At 34.1% G+C, this 16923-nt stretch overlaps 1 long non-coding RNA gene across 1 annotated transcript; it reads left to right on the top strand.

Moving 5' to 3' along the window:
- Positions 1–963: 963 nt before the first annotated feature.
- LOC126878922 (uncharacterized) lies at positions 964–1317 on the top strand. Its single transcript, XR_007695879.1, has 2 exons — positions 964–1109; positions 1212–1317. It is a non-coding gene; the product is annotated as an uncharacterized LOC126878922 (long non-coding RNA).
- Positions 1318–16923: the final 15606 nt, after the last annotated feature.

The following is a 16923-nucleotide window of genomic DNA, read 5'->3' as shown; positions in this document are numbered from 1 at the left end:
AACAGATGTGACAAACGACCAGGGTATACAGGGGTACACAGAAAACTTAAGCAAGTTGGAAGCGTTGAGGGAATTGGCAAAAGTACACATGGAACACGCTTTCGAGGACCAAAAGAAACATTACGATTTAAGGCGAAGAGACTGGCGGCCACATCCAAGAGACCGTGTCATGAAAAAGGAACACTATCTATCATCGGCTAGCGCAGCGTTCACCAGCAAATTAGCGCCAAAGTACTCAGGACCATACATAGTAACATCCGTGATATCGCCAGTAATCGTAAAACTGAAATTTGCCGACAGCAATAGCCGTAAGCAGATGACGGCGCATGTGAAAGATTTAAAGCCATGGGTGGGGGAAGACGTCTCGACAGAAATCCCATCCCCACCAAAGGAAATCACTATATAAGCAGCAATATTAGCATTCAGAATTTAGTTCGTCCACATCCACCATGGAAGATATTCTAGAAATTCCTTAACAGATGACCCCCCTAGGAACGCGAACTATTCGGAACGCCGCCATCCCCGCCAAGGAAGCAGAGTGTCCTCGAATCCCCGGCGGCCCCAGATACGCCAACAGGGCTCGAAGCCCAAGCCGCATCCACTCCAGGAGAACCTCAAACCGCAGAATACTCTGACCTATTGGAAGTCGTCCCAAAGCGACTAATCGAAGGAGGGACCAAAAGGTACAGAATTTCATGCAATAACGAGAGAAAAATTGTAATAAAGATACCACGAGGGATAGATGGAATCAAACGACTATAGACGCCAAAAAAAAGGTATGTTACTTCTTTTTTTTTTCGAAGAAGAGGGGGTGTAATGATAGGGTGACGCACCGAACAAGCATCGACACTCGGAACCGTGCGATTCTCTCAAATCGCGCAGGTGCCCCCACTAAGTTCCACCTCTCCGAAACAACGCCGCCAGAGGGATATTTAAGATCATCGCAAGCGACGATTCGTCAGTTCTGAACGACCGTTCTGGGCTCCATAACCAGCCAAGCGAAGTGAGCGAGGCCGGCCGACCTGAGTCGCGACGTGCACCGTTCGTGAGGTGATTCGTAAACTCAGGCAGGCCAACTCGAGACGAGACGCACGGTGTACCGAAGTGAGGTAATGTGCGACTCGTAATTCAACGGAGGCAAGCGTAGTGAGCGAGTCCCGATAGATATAATATATTTGAATACCGCCGTTAATTTTGTTCTTCTGTTTCAGACGCCCATCCGGAGGAGGACTTCGCTGGGACGAGATAGAATATTAAATTATTATTTTGCGTTATATTGTTTATAATTTAGAATTAATAGATTTGCTTTGTTTTCAACCTGTGTTTTACTGAGTCTGTCGTCCTGAAAGAACTACCCGTTACAGGCTAAAAAGTACGAACATTCATTTGAGGTTAAAAACTTGGGAAATTTTCGATCAAAGACTTACCCGATTCCATATAAGTATCGACAAGAGGTGAAAGAAGAAATTAATAAAATGTTGGAAGATCAAATCATCGAAAGATATGTGATTCACCGTATGTTAACCCAATTGTGATAGTAAAGAAAAGCAATGGAGAATTGAGATTATGTTTAGGTGCCAGGAATATCAACCAGCACACTATATCACAATATGAATCACCTCTAAACATCGAGGCCATTTTTGGAAGAATTACTGGGTCACACATATTTTCTAAAATTGACTTAAAACACAGTTTTTGGTTGATACCTTTAGCTGAAAAGTGTAGAAACTATACCGCTTTCTCAATTGATGGTATTGTCTACCGGTTTAAGGTAGTGCCATTTGGATTGCAGAGTGCTTGTGCAGCACTCGTACGAGCTCTACATACCATTTTAAATCGCCATGAAGATTTCATAGTTCATTATATCGATGATTTATTATTTTTTTCACAAGATACACAGAGTCATTTGGAACACATAAAAATAATTCTGGAGGAATTGGACACAGCGGGATTAAAATTAAACATTGAAAAATGTCAATTTTTTCAAAAAGAAGTAATTTATTTGGGTTTTAAATTGGACACCAAAAGAGTAAGATTAGCCGAAGACAGAGTCAAGCTCATAGATGAATACCCAAGGCCAACGAATTTGAAAACATTGAGAGGTTTTCTTGGCACGATTAATTATTTTAAAAAGCTGATTCCCGATTTGAGCCAAAAGGAAATCCCTCTGATAAAATTGCTGAAAAAAGGAATAAAATGGAATTGGAAAGAAGAACAGGAGGAAGCTTTCAAAACATTAAAACGAGAATTCGTAAAAGGAACGAAAATATATCACCCCATTTACAATATACCTTTTATACTCCGAACTGATGCGTCCATACAAAAATTTGCAGGAGTTTTGTCTCAAATACAAAACGACCAAGAAGTGCCGATATGCTTTATATCTCGAGTGACTAAAACACATGAGAGAAAATATAGTGTAACAGAATTGGAGTTTGCCAGTGTACTATATTGCGTAAACAAATTGAGGTTTTACTTATTGGGAGCGAAATTCACAATCGAAACAGACCATGCAGCTTTAGTACATATCATGAAGAATCGATTAGTAAATAATAGAATACATAGAGGCATTCTATTATTACAGGAGTATGATTTTGAATTCCGATATATAAAAGGAAAAGACAACATAATAGCCGACGCTCTAACACGGGATGAGGACACCGGAAAAAAGGAAACAATTACTCTACAGGTGGGACTAAATAGATTAATACAAGAAGGGAGATATTCGTTAAATGAGATAAGGACAAACCAGGAAGACCTAGAGGAAAGAGAGAAAAGAAGAGCGGAGGTAGAAAATAACATATTTTTTAAGAGAATAGACGGAAAGGAACTATATTTAGTGACACAGACATTGGCAGAAGAGATAATAAAGAAATTACATGAGGACAATGGACATATCGGTAGCAGAAAGGTTTGGCTCGTTTTTAGGGAAAATTACATCAGCCGACAAGATTACCGCATTGCAAAGGAAATTACCCAGAAGTGCGATGTATGTCAAAAATATAAGAGTAGGAATTTCAAAAACGAAAATATTGCAAAAAATATTAAAGCCCGGAACAAATTGGACATTGTAGCAATAGATATGTTAAGCGATCTAATTATGACCACTAAAAGGAACAAACATATTCTGGTGATGGTGGATGTGTTTTCAAAATACGTAAAATTATACAGTTGCCGCACCACAAAGGGGGAAGAAATATTAAGAAAAATCGACCATTTTATAGCCACAGTAGGAACACCAAAAAAGATTCTACTAGACAATGCAACGTATTTCCGAAATGATCGTTTCAAGGGACAACTTCGAGAACGGGGAATAGAGACAAATTTTGTCAGCATCAGGCATCCCCAGAGTAATCCTTTGGAGCGATTCATACAGGAAATGACGAAATTTCTTCGCATTGCAACGGATGGTCAACATCGCCACTGGGACAGGAAAATGGCGGAAATAGAAATGTATCTAAATACCATTCCGAGCACAGTAACAAAAGAGACCCCGGAATACATCATGAAGGGTGTAATGCCGATAAGGCCATGGGAAGACCCAGAGCCAAAGGAATATCAACAGGTGATTGAAACAGTACAGAGAAGATTGCGGCGAAGCAATGAAAAGTATATCCAAAGACAGGAACATAATAGAAAACGAAGACCAGTGACTTTCCAAAAGGGTGAAAAAGTACTTGTGAGGGCATTACGAGTATCAAATCTTCCTAGGGGCATTTGCGCAAAGTTAATGCCTGTTTTCGAAGGCCCGTACATCGTGAATAATGAAGATGGGATAAACAGTTATGAGTTGAGGCATAGGAACTCGGAAAAGATCCGAGGAATTTATAATATTCACGATGTGTACAAATATCACGAATAAAAGACAGAACTGCATAAAGTAGATAGTAAGTTGGGTATAAGACATAGATTAAAGCAAGGTAATATACGGGGAGTTGGTTTTGCCTCGAGAAAATTTAGTTGAAGATGTAGATAAATTTTATCGAATACAAAGGCGGGGATTTGTTATATTCCTATTTGACATAAGAAATAAAAGTCTATAGTTATATTTAAAATTCAAATAAAAATAAAGGTTTTCGTTTTTCTCGACCGCGGGCATGTAAATTTGGAACACCTTGTAAAAAACAAATTTTGTATAGGTAGTTTTTAAGAAAGTGTTTCGGAGAAGTGTTTACGAACCCCAGGAACAATACGACTCAAGTAAACAATTAGAGTGATGTTTAAAAAGAAAGTGTTCGTGGAAAGGTTGTCAATAACCACCGATAACTCATATTCTAGTAAATAAGATAATAGGTTATTAAATTTGTAAAGAGGATTAATGTGGAAAGTAAAATTGAAATGGGGAATATTATTTTTTCTTGAAATCCATTAAGATATTTAGAAAAAGGAAAGTTTGTGTTGGTAAATACGGATAATTGAAAGTTGTTTGGGATTGGTTGATTTTTGAATGCTGGAAGGGGTATTTTGGAAGGAGGAGAATGAATGAGCAATGAGAGTGAGTGTTTTTGAGGGATCGAGAGTCGAAGTCCAGTTTTCGAGAAGAGTGTACAAAAAAGTGAAACTCCGGGTTAGTTAGTTTTGTTTTTGAAAATTAAAAAGTAAGATATCGTGGAACGAGTGATAGGCCGAGAGGAGATAGTGTATAACTCCAGGAGTCTCGAGTATCCCGGTTTGTTGAAGTGTTTAAAAAAGGTGGAACACGGCATCAGGAGAAGGCAGGAACGAGTGCTGTACGAGGCGTAGTTTTCAAAGGAGCCGAGGCATTACTGGAAGACTTGGACGAGTCGTTGGATCGCAACCCAAGCCAATAGGAAAAGTGTCTAATTTGTTATGACATGAATGTATGGTTTGTGTATTAAATACCACATTGAAAATTGAGCCACACAATCACTATTAAAAAATTTTCATCAAACCTAAATCAATTTGTTACTGATAAATCATAATAGTTCATTATAAATAAAATAAATTTGGAGACAAAAAGAAATAAGATTCCCATTTTTGTAACTGTTGTATTAAATAAAGATAGAAAGATAAGATATAAGAAATATTAAGCAGTTATTGCCATTTAGATAAAATAAACGATTTTTATAATTTCTAATTGAAATCCGTATGTGTGTATTATTTTACTCTCTTTTATCTATCCCGATTAGGAATCCACTGAGAAATACTTTGAAGCCACGAAAGTAAGTAATTGATATTATAATTTAGCCCTGAGATTGACACTATATTGGTATTTGATCTGTTTGATTGATGAGATAATTATTGATTAATTAATTAAGATAAATTACATCTGAGAACATCATTAGATTTCAAAAGTAAGGTCACAACAATATATATATATATATATATATATATATATATATATATATATATATATATATGTATATATATAAACAGGTATATAATATTTGCTGTAGGAAACAAGGTTGAACTATTGGGGTAGCAGCAATATCAAAGAAAACTCTTTATAATAGTTCCAAGCTTTCGAAAATGTTTATTTTCATCATCAGGGAAACTACAATCATAAATAGACAGTATTTAACAAATAGGCTAACTGAAATCAATAATAATTGCTATCTTTGTGTTACCAAAAATCCAGAACACCATAGTTTCCTCTCACTAAACCAGGTGTCGAGGATCCCCAAAAACACAAAAACAACAAAAAATTGTTCTGAGAAATGCAGAGCCAATACTTTCACTAAAAACACTGCACATCACAAAACAAATTCTATTTATGATTGTAGTTTCCCTGATGATGAAAATAAACATTTTCGAAAGCTTGGAACTATTATAAAGAGTTTTCTTTGACATTGCTGCTACCCCAATAGTTCAACCTTGTTATATATATATATATATATATATATATATATATATATATATATATATATATATATATATATATATATAATAAAGGATGTTAAGTAAGCGAGTACAACTATAAACAAAGAAAAGAAAAATCATTGGCAAATAACTCGCAATGTGAATGTGAATACAATTTGTATTTACAATCACATTGCGAGTTATTTGGCAATGATTTTTCTTTTCTATATATATATATATATATTAATATATATATATATATATATATATATATATATATATATTAATATATATATATATATATATATATATATATATATATATATATATATATATATATATATATATATATATATATATATATATATATATATATTGATACATGTATCCATGTGACTTCCAAAGTAGATTCTCGTAATACGTTGTTACTTCATATATACCGTTATGACTTCCGATTTCGGAAGTCACAACGTTTTGCCTATATTTTTACGAATTTGGCTACTAGATGGTATCAGAAGGCTTATATTAAAAATTTCGCTGGAACTCATATCGTATCTAACATACTCATAAGATCAGATTTTAGTTCGACGGTATATCACCAGCGCTAGTGTCGCTCCCGTGCTACTATACAGGCTATGTACACAACGCGTAGCGTCTTCCGTATACCACACCGCTCGGTGTGACTTCCGTTTTTTGGCAACCCTGTGTAACGGTTTCCAGACATTTATCTGTTGTAGATTCGCGGTCCTAATCGTACTTAGTGTTTTGTGTGCCTTTTGTTTTTAAACATGAATAATAGCAGATCTGCTTTACTTTTAAAGTTAGCCTTAAATGAAGGTACAATAAGTGATTATATATCTCTATAATTATATATTTTCTGTACTTATTTTAATCTATAATATTTACTTACCTATTTACTTATATAAATTCATTTTTCTCGTGTTTTTGTTTACTTCCTTTTTTACAATGAACTTCTAATTTAATCTACACTCACCGGCACGAAAAACGGGCACCCCAAAAAAATGGGTAATTTTTGATGTCTCGTATCTCCCAAACCTGTTGTCCGATTTAAGTAATTTTTTTTAATATGTTATAGCCTTATTCTTTAACAAAATAGCTATGATAATATTGTTGATAGACAGGTAAATTTTCATTGTATACCGGGTGTACCAATCAAACTGGGTTTTTTTTCTCAATTTTCACAACACCCTGTGGAATATTCTAGCCTTTATAAAATATTTAAATCAAAGCCTAACTATAGCTCCAGGTTTTATTAACATTCTGTTTTTTTATTCATTCGCTTACGTTGGATAATAAAAAGTTAAGGACTTTAACAACTAGCCATGTTCTTTATCGATACAGGTGTTTCTAAATATAAGTGCGACAAACTTTAAGGGGTAATTTCTGCATGAAAAAATAATGATCGTTTGGCAAAAGAATTTTATATTTGCAAGCATTTGCGGACATAGCTTTATCAAGTAAACGATCATTATTTTTTCATGCAGAATTACCCCTTAAAGTTTGTCGCACTTATTTAGAAACACCATGTATTGATAAAGAACATGTTTAGTTGTTAAAGTCCCTAACTTTTTTATTATCCAACATAAGCGAATGAATAACAAACAGAACGTTAAGAAAACCTGGGGCTATAGTTGGGTTTTAATTTCAATATTGTATAAAGGCTAGAATATTCCACAGGGTGTTGTGAAAATTGAAAAAAAAACCAGTTTGATTGGTACGCCCAGTATACAATGATAATTTACCTGTCTAGAAACAATGTTATTACAGCGATATAGTTAAAGAATAAGGCTATAGCACAGGGGTGGGCAAAAGCCGGCCCGCGGGCCGGGTCCGGCCCTTTCGCTTACTTTGTCCGGCCCGTTGAAAAACCCCGCAAGTACCTAATCTTTTTAATCCCTTTTATGTGATTTTGTTGAAATCAACAGTAATAGTTTGCATAGTGTTCACATAAATTATTAAATATATAAATAATAGAGAGTATTATAATTACGAACAGCCTTAGCTAACTATATTTTTAAAAACTGTTTAATTGTAACTATTTACTTTAAATTTCTTTTAAAATATAGGGAAATCCCCGGAGATTCATAATTGTTTATTCGGTATTAATAATCGTATTTAACTCTCAAGGTCTCAAGACAAGCACTCGGTGTTTGGGTATCTATTTCAACCATATCACTGACAGTTTATGATCTAAATACCTCAGCACTTTGGTCCCAATAATATGATTCTTTATTTATTAAATCTGAATTAAGTATGGTTGTTTGGAATACCTACTTCAGTATAAAATTCATTGTTACCGATTTTTGCCGAAGTTTTACAACTACTTCGAAAGACGCGTATAAGTTTATTTTGATTTAGCACTGCTCGTATTTCCTATTACTCCTCATATTTCTTTTGATACAGTGTGTGTTATTTTGCAAATATATAATAAATTGAAAAAGTGGAGGACATTTTGTAAGTAAAATTTGAAAACATTGTTTTTATTTTATTGTATTAAAATATTTATTTGTAAGCATTTGCAAAATGATACAATCTAAAAAAAGAAAAGTTGATTTGGAATGCAGAAGTTTTAATGAAGCATGGACAGAAAAATACCTTTTTACGAACATTGGTAAGAAAGCAATTTGTTTAGTTTGCCATTAAACCATTGCTGTTTTCAAGGAATATAATTTAAAGAGGCATTTTACATCAAAACATCCAAAATATGCATCGTTTTCTTTAGAAGAACTTAAAAATGCTGCAGACAACTTAGCAAAAAACTTAAATAAACAACAAAATATTTTTAGCAAACAAAGTAACATCGAGAAATCTACCACACAAGCAAGTTATGTTATTGCACACAAAATTGCTAAGTTATGTAAACCTTTTTCTGAAGCAGAATTTGTTAAACAGTGCATGGTAGAAGTGTCGGAGATATGTTGTCCTGAAAAAAAAACATATTTTTGAAAATTTAAGCCTGTCAAGGAGAACAATAGTACGACGGATCGAAAATATTTCAGGAAATTTACTCGACCAGCTAAAAACAATAATTGCTGATTTTACATAATTGTTCTCTGGCGTTGGATGAGTCCTGCGATATTACTGACACAAGTCAATTATTAATATTTATTCGGGGCATTAACAAAAAATGTGAAATTCGCGAGGAACTTCTTAGTGTGCATCCAATGAAAGATACAACTACCGGTGAAGACTTCTTTAACGCTGTTGAAGAGTGTTTAGTTAAAGTAAATTTCCCTTGGAACAAAATAGTAAGCATCACTACGGATGGCTGTCCTAGTTTAACAGGGAAAAATGTGGGCTTACTAAAACGAATCAGCGACAAAGTAAAACAGTTGCAGCCAGAACAAGACATATTATTTTTACACTGCATTATTCTTCAAGAAGTGTTATGTAGAAAAGTTTTAAAATTGAATCACGTCGTTACTGTTGTGACAAAAGTTGTAAATTTTATCCGGGAACGTGCCTTAAATCATCGACAGTTTGTTGAATTTTTGAAAGAAATTGAAAGTGACTTTTACGAAATTCCTTACTACACTGAGGTGAGATGGCTTAGCATCGGTAAAGTTTTGGACAGATTTCAATATTTGCTTGATGAAATAGTATCCTTCTTGTCGATAAAAGAAAAACTACATGATTTTTCTGAATTGCAAAATGAGGCATGGCTAAACGATTTGTCGTTTTCTGTAGATATTGTAAAATATTTAAATGAACTTAATGTAAATTTACAAGGGAAAAACCAGTTCGCTTTCAATATGCACTCAAATGTCAAAGCATTTATGATAAAACTAAACTTATTTGCTGAGAACTTTAATAAAAAAATATTAAACCACTTCCTATCATTACAAACACGACGAGAATTATTGAAAAATTCTGATTTTCTTAAATATAGTTCAGTAACACAAGACCTGCATACTGAATTCCAAAGAAGATTTCAAGATTTCAAAGCTATTGAAAAACCTTTGTCATTAATTAGTCAACCTTTCAATTTCGATGTGCAAGAAGCTCCTGTTGAAATTCAGCTAGAATTAATTGACTTACAGGCAAATAATTTATTAAAAGAAAATGTTCAATCAAACGAATTGAGTGCTTTCTACGGTGCTTTGAATACAGAACATTTTAAACATTTTTTAAACTATGTTCAAAAATACCTAGTTTTATTTGGTTCGACATATATTTGTGAAAGAACTTTTTCGTTGATGGTTTCCACGAAAAATAAATATCGATCACAAATTACTGACGAATATCTACACTCGGTATTAAGGATTGCTACAGGTGATTTGGATCCCAATTTTGAAGAAATAATATCACATGAACATTCGCGATTTCACGTTTCGCATTAACTATTATAGAAGTTATACTTATAATGAGTATTCTATTAATTTTAACGTTTAATGTTTGTCTTTTTTTTTATAATTTTATTTAATATTAGGTATATTTACAAAATATGTATCAATATAAATTAATTTGTATCGTTAAAATATAAATAAATAAGAAAATAAAATCTTTCAATAACTGATTTATTTAATTACCATTAATTTATTATTATTCTTCTAACGCCGACTCCACTAGGTTGGCTAAAACACCATTGCAAATTCGTCTCTATTTTCTGCTTTTCGTAAAAGCGTCTGTGTGTTTAACCCGGTCCAGTCTCAAATGTTTTCAGTCAGAATATTTGTCGTCTACCAGGACCCCTTTTTCCTTCGAACAACTCGTACATATCATTTCTGAGCATGTGCCGTAAATATGCTGTCTGTCTCCTTTTAATGAAGGTCAAAAGTTCTCTGTCTCTTTCCATTTCGTGCAACATCATTTTGTTCGTATATGATCGGTCCACGGTATTTTCTAAATTCTCCCAAAAAGCCACATCTCAAAAGCTTCCGGCTTTCTCATTAAGTCAGCATTAACAATCCAAGCTTCGGCACCATAAAAAAGAATAGAGTGGATATACAACATTTTATCAACTAATATCAGATTTGCAGATTGAGTCTTTGGTGACTCAGAAATGTCCTCATCTTCAAAAAGTCTACCCTCAATTGCTCTATTCTTGATCGAATTTATGATTTCGAATTTAAATCTTCCATAATCCAGACTCCTAAGTAAGTATTTCATTTTGTCCACTTGCTCAATATCTTCATTTTTTATCTGGTTCTTTTTCTGGATCTTCTTATGATTTAATATAATGACCATTTTTTTTTCAATTACGTGACATATTTTACTGGGCACAAGTTTTTCGCATGTATTCCCAAGTAGGACAATTTATTATTACCATTTTCTAATTATTAACAGTCAAATTTCTTTGTCCAAATGCTTTAAAATAATACTTATAGTATTTATTTCTTGGGCAGGGAATAAACTACACCAAAAAAATTCGCGTGGGCACAGCGTACATATCCGGTATAGTCCTCCGGCCCGAGAGACATTTTGAAACTTTCATTTTGGCCCGCGCTTAAAAGTAATTGCCCACCCCTGATCTAAGCGGTTTTTTAAAATTTATGGGTTTTGCAATATTTTACCCTCAGCGAACGGACTAATAGTAGAGGATCCGATATAAGGCCGATCTGCATCGATCTATTTAATGGATAACGTGTGCGTGAAGTAACAATGTATTTTAAACGGGATTTACTTTTTCGCACTGTTTTTGACACACTTTCATATAATCAAATATCCTTAACTTTCGCGTTGTCATGGTGATGACATAATGAGCAATAAATTACAAAAAAAAATTTGACAGTTTTGTGGTTTGAAAGAAATTAGAATGTTTAAATAAGTTCTAAAAATTGTAGAATAGGAATGAATTCCAGTGATGAAGAGTTACAGTTTTTTTATTTGTTTATCGTAGATAAAATATTGTATGAAACTGTGCGTGAAGTACTTTTTGCGAACTTAAGCGATGTATAGCACTCGCTCCGTTGTCGCTTGTGCTCTAAACATCACGTGCATTCGTAAAAAGCATACTTCACGAACTGTTTCATAAATAACTATTTTCATATATTAAAAAAAATGTTTCGACCCGGGTAGATATTATTCCAGATTTTCAGATTTCAGCACAGTGTTAGATGGTTGGGGCATATATGGAGAGCAGGTAGCGTAACAACTATAAACTCAATTTTACAATGGAAACCCGGAGTTAGAAGGAGACGCGGAGGAACTAGAATAAATGGTTACAGGAAGTAAAGGAAAATTTATATAGGGCAGGAATTAGAGACTAGCAGAAAAAGACAGAGGATAGAAAGAACTGGAGAAGCACAGTCAATAGTATCGAGTAGCAGACTGGGACTAATCTGCTCTAAAAAGATGGACCTAGATAGCTTTTTAGCAGCTCAACCCCACCTGGTGTATTTAGCCATTTAATTTTCTTATTACACATTATTATTGGTACATCAAAAATTAAAAGGACGGTGCCTGTAATAAAATCTAAAATTCAAAATTTAATCAAGAAAAATAATAAATATTAAAATTTCCTATAAGTTCAAATTTATTTATTAAAATTTTTGATATAATTTTCATAAATAAATTACTTACTAATAACACTTTTTTAATTAATTCCAAAAAATCCATTTTGCAGCAATAATAAAATATTAGTATTTGTAAAATAAATATCAATCATATCATAAATAATACAGGTTTACAAAAAAAAACTAAATTTCGGACTATTTGACGAAACCATGTTACAAGGAGGTTTTTGGGGTGGCTGATCACGAATCCGGGGTCCGCTCACCTCTTTCACGCCAGGTAAAGGTCATTTCAAGGTCAAATCAAGATAAATCGACAGTCGCTCTGAGAAAGTATATTAGGGCGTTTTTGGTGTCGCTGATGACGAATCATTAGTCCGCTGACCTCTATCACGTCTAGTTCAAGGTCAAAATAAACATAAATCGACACAATCGCTCTGAAAATATAGGGGTTTTGGAGTCACTGATCATGAAAACTGCGGTCCGTTGAACTCTACCACGTAAGGTAATGGTCATTTCAAGGCCAAATCAGGACAAGTCCACAAAACTGATTTGACCTTGAAATGACCTTTACCTGTCGCGGTTGAGCTCAACGGACCCCAGTTTTGTGATCAGCGACCCCAAAAACCCCCTAATATACTTTTTCAGAGCGATCGTGTCCATTTATCTTGATTTGACCTCGAAGTGACCTTGAGCTAGACGTGATAGAGGTCAGCGGACACAAATTCGTCATCAGCGACCACAAAAACCCCCTAATATACTTTTTCAGAGCGACTGTCGGTTTATCTTGATTTGACCTTGAGATTACCTGACGTGATAGAGGTCAGCGGACCCCGGATTCGTGACCAGCGACCCCAAAAACCCCCTAGTCATATGGTTTCGTCAAATATTCCGAAATGTATTTTTTTTGTAAACCTGTTTAATCAAAAGAATATCAATCTTTTAATTTAAATAGACAACTTTAAAACATAGAACTGCATTCACAACTGTATTCACAGTAAAAGTTTCAAAAGATCACACATTACGCTTAAAGTAAGAGGTAAATCAGCAGACGAGTCGTTGTGACTTCCAAAATATGACAACACCGCTGGAAGTGACAACGCACCTTGAACTACCCTATATATGGAAGCCATAACGTATGCTGTACGCTTCGGTATATACGTATATATATACAAAATTTATTTTGGTAAATCCTTTCCCCTCAATAGGTAGACCCATTTTATTAGCCCCCCTTTTACCAAATACACAATTTTTAAAAAATAATTCCTAGAAGAAAAGGTGGAAGTCGGACAGCCTCTTCTGTATACCGGAAGTCACAACTTAACGTGCATCAATATATATATATATATATATATATATATATTAATATATATATATATATATATATATATATATATATATATATATATATATATATATATATATATATATATATATATATATATATATATATATATATATATATATATATATATATATATATATATATATATATATATATATATATATATATATATATATATATTGATGCACGTTAAGTTGTGACTTCCGGTATACAGAAGAGGCTGTCCGACTTCCACCTTTTCTTCTAGGAATTATTTTTTAAAAATTGTGTATTTGGTAAAAGGGGGGCTAATAAAATGGGTCTACCTATTGAGGGGAAAGGATTTACCAAAATAAATTTTGTATATATATACGTATATACCGAAGCGTACAGCATACGTTATGGCTTCCATATATAGGGTAGTTCAAGGTGCGTTGTCACTTCCAGCGGTGTTGTCATATTTTGGAAGTCACAACGACTCGTCTGCTAGATTTACCTCCTATTTTGAGCGTAATGTGTGATCTTTTGAAACTTTTACTGTGAATACAGTTGTCTGTGTTTTAAAGTTGTCTATTTGAATTAAAAGATTTATATTCTTTTGATTATACAGGTTTACAAAAAAATACATTTCGGACTATTGGACGAAACCATATGACTAGGGGGGTTTTTTGGGGTCGCTGGTTACGAATCCGGGGTTCGCTAACCTCTATCACGTCAGGTAAAGGTCATTTCAAGGACAAATCAAGATAAATCGACAGTCGCTCTGAAAAAGTATATTAGGAGGTTTTTGGGGTCGCTTATAACGAATCCAGGATCCGCTGACCTCTATCACGTCTAGCTGAAGGTCATTTCGAGCTCAAATCAAGATAAATCAACACAATCGCTGTGAAAAAGTATATTAGGGTGTTTTTGGGGTCCCTGATCACAAAACTGGGGCCCGTTGAGCTCAACCACGTCAGGTAAAGGCCATTTCAAGGTCAAATCAATTTTGTTAACTCCTCCTGATTTGAACTTGAAATGACCTTTACATGACGTGGTAGAGCTCAACGGACCGCAGTTTTCATGATCAGCGACCCCAAAACTCCCTATACTTTCAGAGCGATTGTGTCGATTTATGTTGATTTGACCTTAATGAAGTTGAACTAGACGTGATAGAGGTCAGCGGACTCCGGATTCGTCTTCAGCGACCCCAAGAACCCCCTAATATACTTTTTCAGAGCGACTGTCGATTTATCTTGATTTGACCTTGAAATGACCTTTACCTGACGCGATAGAGGTGAGCAGACCCCGGATTTGTGATTAGCCACTCCAAAAATCCCCTTGTCATATGGTTTCGTCAAATTGTGCGAAATTTAGTTTTTTTTTTGTAAACCTATGTTATTTATGATAATATGATTGATATTTATTTTACAAAAATACTAATATATTATTATTGCTGTAAAATGGATTTATTGGAATTAATTAAAAAAGTGTTAATAGTAAGTCATTTATTTATGAAAATTATATCAAAAATGTTAATAAATAAATTTGAACTTATAGAAAATTTTAATATTTTAGATTTTATTACAGGCACCGTCCTTTTAATTTTTGATGCACCAATAATAATATGTAATAAAAAAATTAAATGGCTAAACACTCCAGGTGGGGATTAGCCGCTAAAAAGCTATCTAGATCCATCTTTTTCGAGCAGATTTTTCCCAATCTGCTACTCGATACTATTGACTATGCTTCTCCATTTCTTTCTATCCTCTTTCTTTTTCTGCTAGTCTCTAATTCCTGCCCTATATAAATCTTCCTTTAATTCCTGTAACCATTTATTCTAGTTCCTCCGCGTCTCCTTCTAACTCCGGGTCTCCATTGTAAAATTGAGTTTATAGTTGTTGCGCTACCTGCTCTCCATATATGCCCCAACAATCCAACTCTGTGCCCAAATCTGAAAATCTGGAATAATATCTACCCGGGTCGAAACATTTTTTTTTTAATATATGGAAATAGTTATTTATGAAACGGAGCGAGTGCTATACATCGCGTAAGTTCGCAAAAAGTACTTCACGCACAATTTCATACAATATTTTATCTACGATAAACAAATAAAAATACTGTAACTCTTCGTCACTGGAATTCATTTCTATTCTACAATTTTTAGAACTTTGACATATAAAAATTCTAATTTCTTTCAAACCACAAAACTGTCAATTTTTTTTTTGTAATTTATTGCTCATTATGTCATCACCTCTCTTGTGCTCTGCACAAGAGATCTAAGGTTAGAGCTAAGAATAAGGTTGGCTAGGTGCTACGTTTTCTCGACTCTGTTTTACGGAATGGAAGCTTGGACCTTGAATGCGGCATCAATGAAAAAACTGGAATCATTCGAGATGTGGGTATATAGAAGAATTCTAAAAATATCATGGACAGAACATGTCACAAACAAAGAGTTTCTGAGAAAGGTGAATAAAGAAATGGAAGTCTTAAATACAATTAAAACCAGAAAATTGGAATATCTCGGACATATTACACGTGGACAGAGATACAACTTGCTCCAACTCATTATGCAGGGAAAGATTCAAGGAAAAATAAGCATAGGGAGACGCAGAATATCGTGGTTGCGCAACCTGAGAGAATGGTACGGATGTACATCAAACGAACTTTTCAGAGCAGCCGTCTCCAAGGTCCGAATAGCTATGATGATTGCCGACCTCCGTCGCGGAGATGGCACTTGAAGAAGAAGATGTCATCACCATGACAACGCGAATGTTAAGAAAGAATATTTGATTATATGAAAGTGTGTCAAAAACAGTGAGAAAAAGTAAATCCCATTTAAAATACATTGTTACTTCATGCTTACTTTAAAACACTGCTATCTATAATGACAGTTTTCACAAACTAAAAATTTATACATAATATGACATAGAGTAGATACAAGTCATTTATTAATTATTAATTGATTATAGTCAGAAGAAAATTAGATCATGCACCCCTTGTTTTTTATAATTGTTAACATACTAAATAGCATATCCAATAATTATTGTTATCCATTAAATAGATCGATGCAGATCGGCCTTATATCGGATCCTCTTCTATTAGTCCGTTCGCTGACGGTAAAATATTGCAAAACCCATAAATTTTAAAAAACCACTTAAGATTGACATGAAATTTGGCATACACATAGGTAACATATCAAAGAAGAAAATTGATATTGTGCCAATGTTTTCTTTTGCCATGGGGGTGACTTTCACCTCGTCTAGGGATGAAAAAATATACGTTCAAAATAAGTGCGGAAATGGATTAACTGACTAATTCTAAGGA

Source organism: Diabrotica virgifera, chromosome 1 (assembly GCF_917563875.1).
Source record: "Diabrotica virgifera virgifera chromosome 1, PGI_DIABVI_V3a".
In the NCBI taxonomy this organism is placed as follows: domain Eukaryota; kingdom Metazoa; phylum Arthropoda; class Insecta; order Coleoptera; family Chrysomelidae; genus Diabrotica; species Diabrotica virgifera.
The sequence above is the reverse complement of the archived record's forward strand: the minus strand, read 5'-3'. Positions and strand labels throughout refer to the sequence as shown.